Genomic DNA, 17,185 nt, shown 5'->3' with positions numbered 1-17,185 from the left:
CCAATCACCAAGAAATGGTAACGTAACTGCGGGCAAACGACGCTCGTGATGCACGGAAGAGCCCGCTTTTGAACGTGAAGAGTATGATCTGATTATTTTGAGATGAAGAGGAATATTATAGCAATTTTTGTCCATATTTTCTCTGCAGCAATCATTACTTCCTTCCTGGAAGAAACGTATGCCCGGTTGCGCACCTGAGAATCACGCCAACAGGTTTTAAACCGTACTTTCTCGACAAATGAATTAACTCCACTTCCCGTCTGGTGGCCGGCGTCGGCGCATTTCAACATATGAGGCGTGTCAGTGGAAGGACTTTGCAGACGACTGCCAGCCAGGTCGGTGGCAATGAGGGTTTCAAAGAATAGTTTCGGCTTGTGGCGTAATTAGATCGTTCTGAGAAATAGCCTTAACTAAATGAGACAGAGAAGAAGGAAGAAGCACATTTGCCATCTTTTTTAATTCTTTGGCTCGTGAAGTCTGGGCTGTTTTATGGAGCAATTATAATGAGCGGCCAATTTACTGATTCTTAGGTTTTCTCGGAACCGAAAATTAAAGCACTATAAGGTTCAAAAACAGTAAAGAATAAGGCTCATGATATCTATCACAAATATCCGCAAGTGCTTGGTCCCTATAAAAGCACCCCTGTCAACATAGTGGAATGGGCAAGCACAATTTATCCCTTCGGGGTACAGTGACTAGTTGAAATACGAAAAAATATGGGGCGTGCAATTTGCTTTAAATAAATTACCCAATTGTACATGGCGCCTAGTTCATTCGTAAAATTCACATCTATTTGAGTCGACGTAACCAGACTGCGAGCAGAACTACGAAGTTTGAACACAACCCATCACCACCGTCAACTCTGGCCCGACTTGCTTTACCAGCTCAAAATACAAATAAATGTCACGGCCATGATTTCTTCCGTCGTTATTGTCACCACAAGGCAAGGCAGGCAAGATTTTGCAAGCTTTTATATCCACATTTCAAACAGTAGACTCTTCCTGTAATACTTTTACAGGCGAATATACCTATACGATACGTATTGCGAACTGTCGTTGCAATCATTAACGCGTAACCAGTTGCAAACAGTTGTGCGCAGTCATCAGGTGAGACACATGATGCACCCGACGGCCCAGGTGTCCGCTTCGTAGCTGTAGCCCATCTGGGTCAGCATCTCGGGGGCCATGTAGTTGGTGGTGCCGCAGATGGACGTAATGAGTTGCTCCGGGTAGTGGACGCGGGTGGCGAGTACGAAGTCGGCCACCTTGAGTTGCGAGCCTTTGGTGAGGAGCAGGTTTCCGAGCTTCAGGTATCGGTGAATAACCTGCTCCTGCATCAGGTACTCGCAGGCGAGGAGCAGCTGGCGCAGGTGGTGCCGAACCTCTGGCTCCGTCAGCGTCTCACGGCACTTGTGCAGCTCCTAAAGAAACTGCGGAATAAATGCGCTAATGAAGCCTGGGGAAGACCCTTGAATGCTAGCCGCGCTTAAGAACATAATAAAGAAAACGGGGTCCTTCAGGATTTAGCTAGGCACATGCAGGACATTTGTTCAAATCACGGCAGTCTGGAGAAACCTTGATTGAAGTAATTTCTCTCCGTTGTACAAAATACATTGCCCACACCAAAATACTAAATGACAGTTTTCGAAACAACGAAGGCAGTTCTGATTTCTTGGCTGCGCCCTAAATAATGACTCAAGAACGCAATCTGGCCATTCTCGCAAAAATTTCCGAAACAAATAAATAACCAAATACACATTCGCGTAACCCAATTTCATAGAAGCAGTTTGGAACATTGACAACCTTAAATATCCTCTCATCAGGCCTTGAAAAATAGATAAGTGAAGTGCCGTCAGTTGCGTAAGATACAAAACGTCTCTTACGCAAAAGTGTGCCCAGCGGTCGCATTTCGGTGGAGGTAAAATGCAGGAGGCCCGTGTACTGTGCGAAGTCAGTGACGGTTAGAGATTCCAAGGTGGCCTAAAATATTCCGAAATTATTCCACTACAGCGTCATTTGCAACCTGTGTTGTTTTCAGAAGTTAAAGGGACCCAGGCAGGGGGAGTATCAATAAAGTTTCGATATATCTGGGATGTTAAAAGACGACGGTTCATAATTATCCCAAAGCAAGAATTATTTTAATGCGTTTTGTGGAAGACGAGTTATATGCAGACAAAATTTTACTTCCGCGTCTTCGCGCCTTTCCCTCTCCTCTCGCACGCCAAAACGGCGGCGCTCCTCCGCAGGACCCACTCACTCGGTCCTTCTCTAACTCCGCCGGCTGCGGCGCGCGCGGAGTAGCCTCGGCCGCGGTAGCGCGTGACGTCTGAAAGAATTTGGCGCTGTGAACCAATGATTACCCCCGGCGGCAGTCGTTATTTGCAAGGCGTGACGTCGCCTGCCAGGTTTTCGCGCAAAAGCTCCGCACCGCCCGTTGACGCGTAGTGGAAAACGGGAAAATTAAAAAAAAAATTATTGTAAATTTCCCCCTCGCTTTTGAGGTCTCGAACGTGGCATGAAGGGTCGGGGGCCTGTATTAAATCCAAGCTCAAACAACGCTTTCTGTGTCCCTTTAAGCACCATTAAATGAAATGAAAACGAACCTTGAGGACATTAGCCACATTTTCGAATGTACGCAAGGAAATTAGTGGAAATATATACCACCGAAAGCAGGAATGTTAACACACCTGTCTTGTGCATAGCTGCAAGATGATGTACACGTTCTGGGCGTCCTCAAAGTGGCTGTGGAAGCGAACGACGTGCTTGTGGCACAGGATTCGGTGGATGTTGATTTCGTCTTCGAGCTGCGGACGACAAATTAATGAGTAAACTCGGAAAAGGTTGTACTAAGCGTGAAGAAAAGAAAGTAAAGTGGTGGACTAAGAAGCTGGTACTTATGATTAATAAAGATGTACGCTGAAATGGCAAAAGCCATAATGATGGCAAGGGTAATCAGTCACTAGAGTTGAATTTTGACATATATCATATGGGGCCCGATCTCACCGTATAATAGCCAATAGTTTGTTTTGCTTAACTCTGACGCTTGAAAGCCGCAGAGCATGACTAAAGAACAGTGACCTACATGTAAGAGGACTTAGCGGGTTCGATATCTAAAGTAGATTGTGTAGCATAATAGAATACGGCCGCAGGGCCGAAATCTACGACACGTTTGTGTTTGGAACCGGCAGGCTTTGAAGCCTCGTTATTTTAATATATGCGTGGGTAGGGCGAACATTCTTGGTGGACGAGGCGGAGACAACAGCCGATCCGCGATCACACAATCTTTCTTTTGCATTCAATAGAGGGCGCTACTCATTTTGAACTTGCGTGCGAATCCTATACCGTAGCTCAACCTTCATTACTTTCGTTTTCATATGATTCGGTAAGTCTGCCCGCCTCGCTGCGCCGGCGTAGCCAGAAAAAATGGCTGGGGTTCAACGTGGTGTCAAATCAAACGTCAGGGTGAAGGTGAGGTACCCAATGGCCATGCACTTATGATCCCGCGGTCATACTGCCATAGTTTGGGTCATACCCCCTAGGAGTTAAGTTCGGTTTGCTCTTGTGAGGCATTGAAAGTCATTGCCTGATGCTCATCGAAATCGGAAGTTGTACTCTCAGGAGCAGAGCTCTCACTCTAAAAGCCACAAAAGGAATTTTTTGTCCTCTGTATCCAATTAAGAAAATTTCTTCCGATAGAGAAGATACAGAGTGATATAGGAACTCACATATTGCAGGTAAATCTCCGATTTAAGATGACTCTTGGAGACGATTTTGCCTGCGTACACGACGTTCGTTTTTTTGTCCACGAACTGGTAGCAGTGCGCACATCCGCCCTGAAAAATAAATGCCGGCCTTGTTGCAAGGACATGCAAATGAGTTCTGAATGCTTTCGCACTGTGTGACTGAAACACTCACGCAGTGGATTCCTTCACTGGAATGTGAAATTGGCTTGATGCATAAGTGCTAAAATAGACCACAGCACGAAATTCAAAACAGCTGGGACTAACAAAAGCTTAACGAGGTATGTTTCAAATGTATGATTCAGTTCACAAAGCAGAGCAGACAGGAATAATTTGGAGGCAGCCCTTACAAATTCAAGGGAAAAGCGCAAGAGTAAAGTTTTTCAGCGGAATTCTCCAGTAGTGGTTCACAATAGACTTTCTGAGGCGTTAAGATGCCTTTTATTGTCACAGTAATGCCTGTATAGTAGAGGGTGTCAGAAAACATGAGAAATGCATTAACTAATAAACTGAGTATTATGACTTTCAAATGATAAATCTTCACAAAATCACAATGTCTGTAAGCGAGTTCCACCGGTTTTGCACAGTCGTGGTCGTCCGGTCCACATGACGAGCTACCCTCCGTCCGCCTCCCAAAGGAAGAACCAGCCGCGCTCGCTCAGTGCATGGTTATAGCGCCCTGCTGGTAATATGGAGTTCGCGGGTTCGAATCCGGCTCCGGCAGCCACGTTTCAATCGAGGCGAAACGCAAACAGCGAACGTGTGCTGAGCAACGTCGGTGCCTGTTAAAGATCTCCACGTTGACTAATTCATTAATTATGCGGTGTAAATTTCTGGAGCACTCTCGAAGGGCACCTCTTTATCTTTTCCTTCCTTCATTCCTGCCTTCCCTTCATTCGCAGTTCAGGTGTCCACCGAGATGTCAGAGCAATCTTTCTCGTTTGGGATAACCAGTCTTCCCAAACGAGGAGAGAGAAGGCCGAGTAGAGAGTACACCCTCTACCTCACGGCACGGTTGAGGCGAGCCGGTCTGTTAGCAAAAAGCGCTCCTTTGCATAAAGATGCATTGTCAAGCTATGTTATGATCGTTTGAAGAGTCGCAGTAAAGAATTTCTTGATAACAGCCACCCGTAGTCAGGACTACTAACAGAAAAGCAACCGTATTCTGACCACTACAAGAGCCGTCTGTGCCAAAAGTAATTAAACAACCAGATTTGATTCTCAGCTGCAGAGGGGAGACATTACTGTACCACTAAAGTCTGCAACGTCTGGAAAGGTCAGCCTAAAGCAGGGACACATGTCCGGCGTTGCGCTCCGGTCGCTGCTTGCGAACTGCCGCCCCACCTGAAGCAGGGACACATGAAAGTGCGAGCGCCGATTCTCTCAAGTCCGCCCACAGCCGGTGTCTCCTTGACATCGCACAGCAGTGCCTCTGTGTATACCCATCACGTCCGCCCAGGAATGACAACACAGCCCTGCTAAAACAAAGACTGCTATATTCGAGTAGCGACAAATCATGCCTGTGCAAGTAGCGAGTTTTCGGCAAAGGCGCCGCCTGTGGGGCCGTCGCGCAATGAACGGCGCTGCGCCTGGCTGCCCTGGTCGTCGCTAGGCCTATAGCCTAATTCGCGTCGAAGCAGCACCCGACGGCGCTTCTGGAGTCGCCTGTGCTACAATAAGCGGCTTACTCGTGAGATCGCCTCCGCTCTTCGCAGTATTATCTCATAATAAAATTCAAATATGGTCGGTTTCAGCAGCGGACCTAGCGAACGCTAGTCGAGCCGCACCGCAATGGCGGGCAGCGGCCGCTGCAAAGCTGCTGTGGCACCAAAATTGCTTGAATCGAGTCATGGAGGAAGGAAATCACAAGGACTGGCAGCTGTGTGCAACTAGCGACAGCATGCCCTGCACAAGAGCCGAGCTTTCGGCAACGACCCCTCCCGCGGGTGACAAACCTTGCTGCCTTGCTGCCCTGATTGCTTCGATGCCTCCGCCGAGGACGTTTCGGAAATGGCCAGCGCTGTATTATAAAGGCATTACTATAGTCACCGCTTTATTGTGAGCCCAGTCTCATAATAAAATAAAGATGTGCACGATTTCCGCGCTGCCTTCAGCAGAGGAGATAGCAGTAGGCCAGGCGAGCAGGAACAGCAAAGCGGCTAAAGGAAGAAATTTGCTTTTATCGCAGTTATCACTTCAACCAGCCTAGGCATTAACCAATGATTGTCAAAGATAACTTATCTTTGACATTCCCCTCTACCAGGGCGCGTTATGAACGTTATCAAACAATACTAGCGCATTTTTCAGACGCCGGCAACCGGCATTCCAGGCTGGCAATGCCGGTGCCGAGAAGAGCACCCCTACGTCATCATGACGTTGGTGCTCTCCGCTGTGGCATTGGCTGCCGCTTCCAGCCGGAGAGGGCACGCCGGAAGCGGTGGATATATCTACGCGGTTTGATGCATCCGGCGCTCGCCGGACATGTGTCTCCGCCTTAAGGCTTGTCCAAAATTTTTAAAAGTATGCATTTTGAGTTAGAAGACCGCTCTTCTGAGGCATTTTCAGGAAGACGTTTTTCTTAGTGGTCTGCTACATCCGAATGCGGCTGAGAGTCGCAAACAAGCAGGCTGGTTAATTAATAAGAATGGTTAAATTTTTATCAATTATCGTAAGACTCTTTCTATACGAGAGGAGTGTTGCCCACCGTAGGTAATGTTATCAGTTTTTAAAATTTCGAAAATGCCGTTGCCATCGGCGCTGTGGCCCAGAAAATTTCAGATTTTCGAAGAGTTACGCGAACTGGAGATGCTGCTTTGCCTGCAAGCTTCTTGAAAACCTGCTTGTTTAGGCACGATGTATCCAAAATTTGTTCGGCCAGAGCGCAGGCGGTAACCGCGTTTTCGAAATTCTAAAAACAACTATGAATATTGCTAACGGTGGGCTACACGCCTCTCAATAATTATAAAACCGTACAGCAATAGCTAAAGAGAAAACTATTCGGTATTGGTTAACCAGCCTGCTAATTCGCACATCTTAGCTGTATTCTGCGTACTCCAGCGCTCGCAATGCTATGCCGCAAATGCGGTCTTCTAAATCAAAAAGCCTATTTTAAAAAAAATTGTCTAAACTCTTAGGTGAAACGCCCTGTACATAGAGCTTATGGGCCACCATTCATTCTGCGCACTGCTAACTTCCGTGGCAAGGTTACGTTTGCAAAAAGATGTACATTAACCTACTCGCACAGCGTATGAGCTCTCAAGCCTTATTTGCGTTCTATCCAACGCACGAAGTGACATCAGCAATTAATATCCTGGTTTCTTTCACGGCTTCCTGTTATAAGAGGCTGTGCTATAAGGGTACCAGAACGCCCGTTGTCATAAGGCGACATACCTTGCCGAGGAACTTGCCGCGGGTGTATTCCGTCTGGGAATTCGTGTCGATGACGACGTCGGGAAATTCGTCGGTGGTCGTCCCAGTGCTAGTCAGAATCTCTCCGCCAGCAGCCATCATCAAGAAGATAAAACGCGATCTCGAATCCACGCTTTCCACAGCTGCAATGCACACTACCGCACAAGCACCAGCGACCGGTCTCGACACTGCCGTTTCTGACCGGTGCGCGATGGTTTTGAAATGTAGGTTGAGAAGGAGGCACGCTGTTGGTTGGCGCCACTGGTCGCGGAGATGCAGGCAGTGGCCGCACCTAGTGGGCGTGGCCGTCCTTTTGTGGACGCCCTAGCAATCCCTTTCCTTATCTCCCTTCAGGATGCCTCAGGTCATCCAAGATGCTGGGCTTTCCTCGGAATTGAGCTGTTTTCGTCTGGGAAGACTTGTACGTCATGGGGCTCGTGATAAGCTAGAATGGGTACAATGAGCAGCCTGTACTATCTCCGCCAGTGTCAGGCTCCCTCCTAGGACTTGAATCACGCTTTCCTGCTTTGAAGTTACAACGAAAAATTGCATGCCCGAATATTTGTTAATCATTTTTCAGGCGGGAGTCTGCGTGTGAGCATGACCAAACTTATCTGTTATTAATTTCATTTGAGCAAGTGTGAAAAGTACGTTCTTGCGTCGGATGTGTTTCGTGCTTTGGCTTATGGCGCAAAAACGAAGTTTTCAAAGTTTATATGACCGCGTGTTTTCACGCAGTGCCTTAGCCTGTACATATTCTAATGATTTTTCTGGTAGCAATAATCACGTGGTGCTAAACAGTTAAGTGCTCGTGTGCAGGACTTGTGTGCTCAGCTGATCAAGATAGACAGTGAAAACTCCACACTATAGCCGTGGGTGGATGCCCTGGAAAGGTAGCTGGAATAGGGAGACTAGGGAAAGCCGAATCCTCCGGGAATTAAAGGTGGCCAGAAATGAGGAAAGCGTTGCAGCTACCGACATTGTGAATGAAAATGGCGGACATGCCAGTGCTGAACATGAGCATGGAAGGGGCATTGGCTTGTGTAGCTTGGACAACTAAAAGGAAGTAGGTCAGTAAGCATGAATCCAGAGCCACTGTGCAAAAGTGACTCATAAGGAAGGGAGTGATAGCTAGGAGATTAACACTGAAAACCCGAGAGATGAGGTCAGAGCCAAGAGTCTGGGAAGGGACAAAGCACAATGGTGGTGGAAACAGCAAGGCTGACGAATGTCGGAGATAGGGAGAGAGTACACGCAGGCTTATCGCGGGTGACTCCAACCTGAGACACAGCGCTCCAACTATACTTGAGGGGGTAAGGGAGATAGGTGAGTGGCAGTGGGGATTCTCAAGGCGAGGACAATATGTGGAGAGCTACCGCAGACGCAAATCCGCCGTTTTCCCAAGATATTGTGCGTTTTGAGGAATAAGCGTAAACTGTTCTGCTCCCCAGAAAACAGTTTTAAAGCAAACGCGTGTGGGTGACCCAAGCGAGATCCGGTTCCACGAGATCTTTATTCCGCCTCTCAAGTGTTGTGTGCTTGAGAGCTATTGTCATCTGTCCTTTGTGCATGCGCTGAAGAAGGCGATGGTTTGATCTTAACCAGTGGAGAGGCGTGCATGAGCAGACCGGCCGTCCGAAAAAGAATGTTTGTAAGGCGTCAGCTGGAATAAAGGCTATTCCCACCACGGACTGTTGGTCGGCGGCGCCCGCATCACGTGTTCAGACGTGAATAGAAACTGTTCTGCTGTCCGATGTTGGCAAGCGGACACGGCGGATGAAAAAAGCAGACGACGCACTGGGCGAACGAAAGTTGCTAAACTGCTTTGAAGTGATTGGCAAAGATGGGAAGCAGGAAATATAAGCAGACGAGCTTTTGTCCAAGCGCTGCAGACCCGGTCCCTCGGCACTCCTAGCCCTAAGAATGAACGAAATGAATTCGCATACCACAAACATATAATCGGAAAATACACTTTGAAGGGAGGCCCTCCAGCCGATGGTGCCTACTGAGTTTCCACCTTGACTCATTATCACCCTCTCCCCGCTGACAGGTCACATTAGGCCGGCTAGTGTTAAATCCCAGGGGGTGGCAGTGGAATGGGGAGCAAATGGTGACTTAATCGGATTAACCGCGCTGTCATGTAAATCGGTCACAATGAGAGAGGCATTTATGGCAGCCGAAACTATTCCAGCAACTCTACTAGACACCCTACCGAAGCGTTGCGAAGAGTGGGCTGGTTGCCTGACCTAGCACGCAAGCTTCGCGCCCCGCCGCTGAATCCCGCTGGGACAAGGCCACTTGACATATCTCGCTTCCCGGTCCGACGTAGGGAGCCTACATGTAACGTCTGGCTTAAGATGGGGACATCATTTGTTATACCCCTCAATGTTGCGGGCAAAATTTCAGTCGTTCCATATCTAAGGCGTTCGTAGAAACCATGCGATTTTGGCCCCCAACTGCAATAGGTGAGTGACCTGCTTTTGTATAAGGAGCCTGGAGGTGCTTCAACTTTCGTGTGCAATGAGGAAGAGAGGTAGAATAAATAGGGGCTGATCACTCATCAGCTGTCACTAGCTCATCATATCGCGTGGTGCTTTGCGGCTGATAGAAAGGGCACAATTCCCTTTTGAAGGCACCCCTATGAAGCAGTCGTTTCTTTCAAATTCGGGCACCTGTAACAAAAGGGCTGAGGGACAGGGAGGTGAGTTAGATGCCAATGCTGCCCTGAGACTTGCACTCAGAGTTTCCTTTTTTTCCTCCTCAGAACAGAGCCATCCATACAATGCTCCCAAGCCCATCCCTGCAGTGCCCCTTGTGCTCTCGTTTTCCAGCTTTATCTACCCTCTCTAGGCAATAGCAGAAATCGTCGCCCACTATGTCTGACAGCCATCTTAGGCTGTTTTAAGCAACTTTGTAACGAAATGTGCCCACCCTAAGCAATGGGTACATAGCTCCCTCTTGGATGGATGGACGGACGGACGAATGGACTGGCGGGTGGATGGATGGACAAGGCTGAACCCTTTAAATCAGGCGGTTTTTCAAGACACCTAGCCCTGACTTGTGAAATTTTACTCTTGCCTTGATTTTAGTCACCAAGCAGATAACCTCCGCTTGGTTACTTGTACCCCCTTAAATTTACTTTTCGTTCACTGTCCTTAAACCCCAATGCTTTGGATAAATCAGCCCTGCTGATTTCCACTTTAAGGTGAAGTCCTTTGCAGAAAAGTATCAAGTGTTCCGCCGTTTCCTCCTCCTCTCCGCACGCAACGCACAACGCGTCTATCTCGTAGTACTTGACTCTATATGTCTTAGTCCGCAAAACTCCCGCCCTAGCCTCAAACAACAAAGAGCATCCCCTACAATTATCAGATATTTTCTTGGGCAATATCCTGCTTAAAGATCCTGTATGTGCCCAGAGCCGATTTCGTCAGCATCCCTGTTTTCCACAGAGCTCTCTGTTTCTTTAACCTTTTTTTAACCGATAATTGCTGATTTGCACCCCCCCCTTCCCCTAGTGCTATTCAGATATCTGCTTGTCCGTTTTTTTAGTTCTCTTACTTTCATGTCAACCTTCCTTATGTACATGTATCTGAAAACTTTCCTGGCCCACTGCTTTTCTAGCCCACAAGAAGCGCCATCTGCCTGATGGATTTCGAACTACTGTTGTGGTTCACAGCCACCTTTACTATACCCGGTATATTTCCTCGTTATATCAGTAATAATTTTTAGCAACTACTTATCACAGCACGGCGAATCGTTTCACACCATCCGGTACCCCCTGCGACCAACGGTTAGGCTGCAATGGTAAGAACCCCCCATCCGAAGGTGCGAATCCGATAAAATTTGATTCATCTCAATAATTTTTATCCTCATCAACGTGCCAAGTCATTCTACACCAGTTCGAACAATCTGCATCAAGCGGGTGGCCCCTAAATTTTGCGTCGAGATCCGGAGAGAGAGGTAAATGAAATACAGGTATCAACTAAGGTGCTACGGGCCCACTCTTGCTATGCGATGCAGTGTAGTCACGTCATAACTCTTTTGGTCAATTTCACCTTCATTGCAGACAGACGAGTCCCCGACAAACGGAACTAGTTACTTAAAACTATCATAATTATCCTAAAAACGTAACTTAAAAATTACCATAAAGGAAGAGAAAATATGGTCAAGAGAAAAAAAACAGCGAAAAAAGACGCAGGACCAGGAGAAGACACCCAGACTGTCGCGGGAACAGATGGGGAAGAGTCCAGAGAAAGCATGAAAGGAAGTGGGCGGAAGGGGTAGGGGTGGAAAGGGATGCGGAAGACGTGTTCCTGAGAAGTGGTGACAAGAGAAGCAGGACACAAGCTAAGATTAAAATTGAACAAAGAAAGGAGAAAAAATTCATTCAGGGGGTAAGGGATGGGTTGGGGCGGAAGTGCAGGTTGAAAGAAACAATTAAGCGAAGGTGTGAGGAGCTGGTGAATGCCCTGACCATGTGCAACACCTGCCTAAAGAATAGTTTCCTCTGGTTATGTTAATTCCTGCTGGTTGTAAGGTTTTAAATTCATTGGGAATGCTTCTTTGTGTTTCCCGTCCATTGCAGATTTCAAACCTGATTGAGGAAAGAACAGTTTAAGTTCATCGAAGTTGTGACCGCGTTGATTAAAATGTTTCGCCACCGCCGTCTGTAGGTTCATTGCTGTGTCAGCTCGATGACCATTTAGTCTGGCGTTCATTGATTGCCCTGTTTTTCTGATCTATTGTTCCTGACAGTATGAGCATTGAACCATAAGATAATATCAGACTACGCGCAGTTAAAGCTAGTATTTATACCAAAGCAGAAGTCGCTTGTCGGGCTTCTAAAACTATTTTCGCCTTGTAAGTGCTTGCATGCCTTGCCTCTAGGTCGAGAGCAAGCAGTTACTGTCGGCGCACTCTAAAAAAAAAAGAGGTGCAAAAAAAGGGTAAGAAAGGAGTAACTTCAAATTTTACCCCTTCTCGGCAGGCATGGAATAACTTTGCACCCTTGAAATACCTGCTGCGAGACGTTTAATCTGTATCATGAAAGTTGCACCTTTTTTATCACTTTTTGTCAGTGTTGAGAACTGTGTTTCGTTTTTTATGCCAAATATGGCAGAAAAAAATGCTTCCTGGGATTTCTCCTACAGGGCACTTTGGGTTTAGTGACTGAAATGTTGGAACCCAAAGCAAGCAATACTGCGGCATTGTTTGCACTTGTGCAGTATCTTTATGCTAGTGGGTTCATTTTACTGAGAAGCGCAGTTTTCTTTTTTCTTAAGAAATAAACTTTGAAGCGCAGCAGCTGTAGTTGATCAAAAAGACATCTTTTTTATATGTGGAAGTTAGAGCAAGATGTCTTATAAGAAGAAAAAGCTTTGTATAGAAGCTTTGCTGTTTTTTTATCATCCCAGAGTTGCTGATCATAACTTACCACTCTAGGTGTAATTTTCCCTTTAGAAACAAAATTGAAAACAATGACAAAGAGAATCTTTTTTTATGGTGCAGTGCTCAAAGAGGCAGCCAGAAGTAATGCATGCATGTGTGGTCAGGATTGATTTCCGCAACCTTCGTTTTTTATACTTGCACTGATCAAGGTTTTTGTATTTCTTCATTCCTCAAACACGAGATAGCACATTATTTTACTTATAGCATTAAAATGGTGCCGCGACCAACGTTGTTTGTAAAGCACGTCGGAGGAGGGCAGTTGCATGAACACATCCTTGACGCAAGTTGTGCTTAGGCGGTGAGGACCCTCAGCGATGTAAAGCTGGACTCTCGTGGTAGTACGCGGGACGCGTTTATACTCCGACGTAACGCGCGCGCGCGGCACGGCGACGTCACGTTGGCCACAGCGGGACCCTCTACACTCCAACGGCTCTTGACCTCCGACGCGTTCGGCGCGTTCGGCGCACCTCGACCACACCAGCGGCAACTTGGAGTGTGTTTCGATTTCACTCGGAGCGCGTCAGCCTCCGCCGGCCCGGCAAGACCGGTTCCGCCTCTCGTCGGGGCTGCGTTTTCCAGTTTTTCAAAACTGATGGGAACCGTCTGGAGTTCAGGTTTGCACAGATTAAGGTGAATACCCCTCCATTTCTGAAAAGATTACAATGGAGACTGACTCATCTCTCCACACTACCCCGGTTCTGGGTAGAGCAGGAAGTGAAAACCAGTTTGTGAACGATGGTGTTTGTCGGAAGTCAGCTTATTATAAGTCAGTTTTTCTGGAATTTTAAAAGTTGAAACCGAAAATTCTCCTTCACGTGAATACAGTCTTTTAATTTCCTGCTCTGCCAACAGAGGGAATGTGAGTCAATAGCCTCCCATTTTATTTTTTATAAAAGAAGAGAGAGTGAGGCCCCATAAACTCAGTGAACCTGCAGCCCCACAGGTTACCACCAACTTTCGAGATCGAGTGTTAAGTGTGGTTCACATGCAAGCGATTCGGCGAATAGGGCGAACAGCGGCGCGGCGCTGCGAAGCGTTTCGCGAGCTTTCGTGCTGCGTTCCAATACTCTAGACGTCAAACAAGACGTCTAGTGTGACGTCTAGGAAGCCGTCTACATGCCCATGTATTGGAACTTGACTAGTGCTCACACCGCCTCGCGGCATAACAATGTAACTAAAGCTTGTGAACAGTTGTAGTAAACTTTTTCTCAAACTGAGCAATAACGATCATTAAAAACGTGTTTTCAACAAGTTTCCACATTTTTTCTGCAATGACTGCGCGTAAACCGAACTGGTGGATGTGCCTAACGGTCAATCTACTTGAAGCAGACGGGGCCGCTCTCCGAAGACGACGTACGCTAAAGAGATATGCGATTATTCTTTTATTATTGATGCTAAACTGTACATGCTCCTCGAACGTGCTCGTCCAGACGGTCCTGAAACCATAAGAAAGAATACGAAAGACTGTAATCCATATGGGCGAAATGCGATGCGGCTAATATACACTACAACAGGAAAACACATGCGTGCCATTAAACCTGCTGTCTGCCGTACGTGGCACTCGGAGACAGCGAGAAACAAGGACAGCGGCGAGCTTTAATCCTGCAAAGACTAAAATCAATTCGCAAAATGCCGGTGTGTTTGTTCTGAGAGTGTAAAGATAAAAAAGAATGCACGCGAAAGAGTTGATTCAACGAATACAGCAACAGAAGAACACATTTTTTAACCGTCACGACAGCCGTCTTAACGCCCGTCTAGGAACCCAACGACAGCAACGAGTATTAATCTCTAAAATCAAGGTGTGGATAACGTAAACAGACCTACAGCGTCCGCTGCTGTAGCAAAGCTCTCAACAGCACGATTTTCTCCTGCGTGATTCACTGCTAGGAATAGCATGTCCACGAAGATTAATTAGCCACTAGATTGCGTACCAAACAACATAATGAAATTACTCACATTTTTCCTTTCCTATACTCCGTGTACAGTCCGACGCCCGCAAGAGCACGACTCGCTCATACGCGTACATCAGCTCCGCCATCTTTAGACAGCAAGTTAGCCTGCATCGATGTGGACTTCGGCGAAGCAGTCTTATAAGACTGCTTCGCCGAAGTTTTATAAGACTGCTTCGTGAGAAATGGAACGCGTCCCAAGATGGCGGCTGTGCACCTAGACGTCTAAGTAGCCGTCTACTTGGGAGTATTGGAACGCACCCTCGGTTCACATTCGTCGCCGCTGCGCGTTTCCCATCGCTACAGAGGCCAGCCACTGTACAACCGCTGCGAAAACCAATGTTGCTGGCAAAAGATATGCGCTTGCAACCGGTTTTGGTGGCCTGCAAACTCAAAAAAGAGTAATATATCAGCACAATTTTGTCGTACATTTTCATAGCTTATTTGAATAAATATAAATATTCCGTTTTAAGCATTCAACACCACATTATATAATTTATTTTTTAACCAAAATTTGGTACGTGCGGCGTACAAACACTGGTCTATGCGCATGCTTTCTTGCACGAGGCCTCTACTGGTCACGTGGCAACGCCGAGCCGTCATCGGTTGTGATGCGGTGCTGCCGCGTCGCCGCCGCGAAAATTTCCAACTTGCCCGAACCTCACCGCTCCAGCCGCTGGAGCTTCCTTCGCCGCTTGAGAGAGGGTGTATGCGCCGCGGTGGCGGGATTCGCGAGCGGTTCGCTTACATGTGAAGAGGGCAGTTGCCGAAGGGTACTCAGTTGCAACGTTGTACCTGTTTCGACCTGTTCCTCGCGTTCGCAGCCATGCTTTGCTCACAAAAGAAGAGAGAGCGAGTATTTATTGTACGCACGGCCGGTCTCGAGGGGAGCGCGCGCTTCTCTGAAATAGTTTTAGACACAAGTCTCCGATTGACTCAGATAATGAAATCAGATATGCAATTTACATCCACTGGTCGGCTGGCTAGAATTGCGAAAAACGCAAACTTACTCCACATATCACTTCATAATATTCTGCATCCTGCAGGATTGACCCTGCTTTACTTTATGCATTTCCCTCAGAGAACAATAGCTCTAAGCCTACAAAAAAACGATGGGTTTCTTGCTAAGTATCTTCCACAGTTAGAGGACTTTCATTTCAGGAATTTCATGAAGGCACCAATTACATGAATTATTTTGGTCGTATTTTTCTTTTGATAAATACTTAACTCTAGAAATGCCGCCGCGGTAGCTCGGTGGTTATGGTGCTCAGCTGCTGACCCAAATGACGGATTCCACCCTAATGGTGGCGGTCGCATTTCGATGAAGGCAAAATTCTAGAGGCCCGCGTACTGCGCGATTTCAGTGCACGTTAAAGAACACGAAGTGGTTGAAATTATCTGGAGCCTCCTACTATGGCACCCTTATAGTCTGAATCGCATTGAGACGATAAAACCCCATCAAAATCAAAAGATTAATTCCAGAAATTAAGGGTTTAGCGATGTTGTCAAATCTAAGATAAATATATCGTGAAATTTGAACCACTCTCTATATTTAACTTTATTCGTCCAGAACAGAATTTGAGATCTCAGAAATGCAACACATAAAGATACAAAATTTTAAACCACTGTAGGGAATGATTGGTTCTTGGTTTTTAGGGGGTTTAATGTCCCAAAGCGATTCAGGCTATGAGGGAGGCCGTAGTGAAGGGCTTCGGAAATTTCGACCACCTGCGGTTCTTTACGTGCACTGACATCGCACAGCACACGGGCCTCTAAAATTTCGCCTCCATCGAAATTCGACCGCCGCGACCGGGATCCGACCGGGACCGGGATTCGACTGGTCTTTTTGGCAGTTCCCAGTTTTATACAGAAGGAAGGGACTGTGCTTGCGTTGCCTAACTTTGAGATTGAGGTGTTTTTGCATTCCCCGCAGGCTGCGCACCGTGAGGAGCAAATGTACTGTGCGTATGGGTCCGCCGTGCCACAGTTGCGGCAGATCTTGCGTCCAGAAATGGACACACCTCTTACCAGTGTCCGATGCTTTGGGATACCTAGCATACTGGTCGTAAGAGTTTGTAGCGGTAGCAGGCCGTTTCTACCTTGTAAAAGTAGACACAACGGAGAGATATCGCCGAGCTGGGCGTGAAAACCACTCTCATTGATTTAATGAGCATGCGGGCTTGTAGATCTTCACGTCCTTGTGTTCATAATGTGAGGTGGGCCATGAGCTTGTCTGTCGGGTGGTTACGGCGCAATAGTGTATGACTCCTCTGGAGTCTCGTCAGGTACGGAGGCATTTCACGCCGTCGAGCATGATTTGAGTGATTTTCTTTAGTAGTTAAGCTGCTTCCTAGTGAGGGATTCTGATTATGCAGTAGCTATAGCCCGGCCGCAGACGAGCCAGGTATTGAGAATCTTCAGTTTGAATTCCACAGTCTTGAGCTACAGCTTTGGGTATTTGATGGCTTGTAAAAGCCTTGACAAGGAGGCTTTTTTCGGCCGTATCACGGTTTTGAAGTCGCTATTTAGAAGCAGTTGAAGCTTGGGTCGTTTTATAGACGTTGTGTTGGGCTTCTATTTAATAAACCATGTTTAAAGTAATGTGTTGGTAGCCACCAGAGGGATTCCCGCACCTGGAACG

The sequence above is a fragment of the Amblyomma americanum genome, chromosome 11, assembly GCF_052857255.1.
Source record: "Amblyomma americanum isolate KBUSLIRL-KWMA chromosome 11, ASM5285725v1, whole genome shotgun sequence".
NCBI classification, from domain to species: domain Eukaryota; kingdom Metazoa; phylum Arthropoda; class Arachnida; order Ixodida; family Ixodidae; genus Amblyomma; species Amblyomma americanum.
This window is presented reverse-complemented; position numbering follows the sequence as displayed.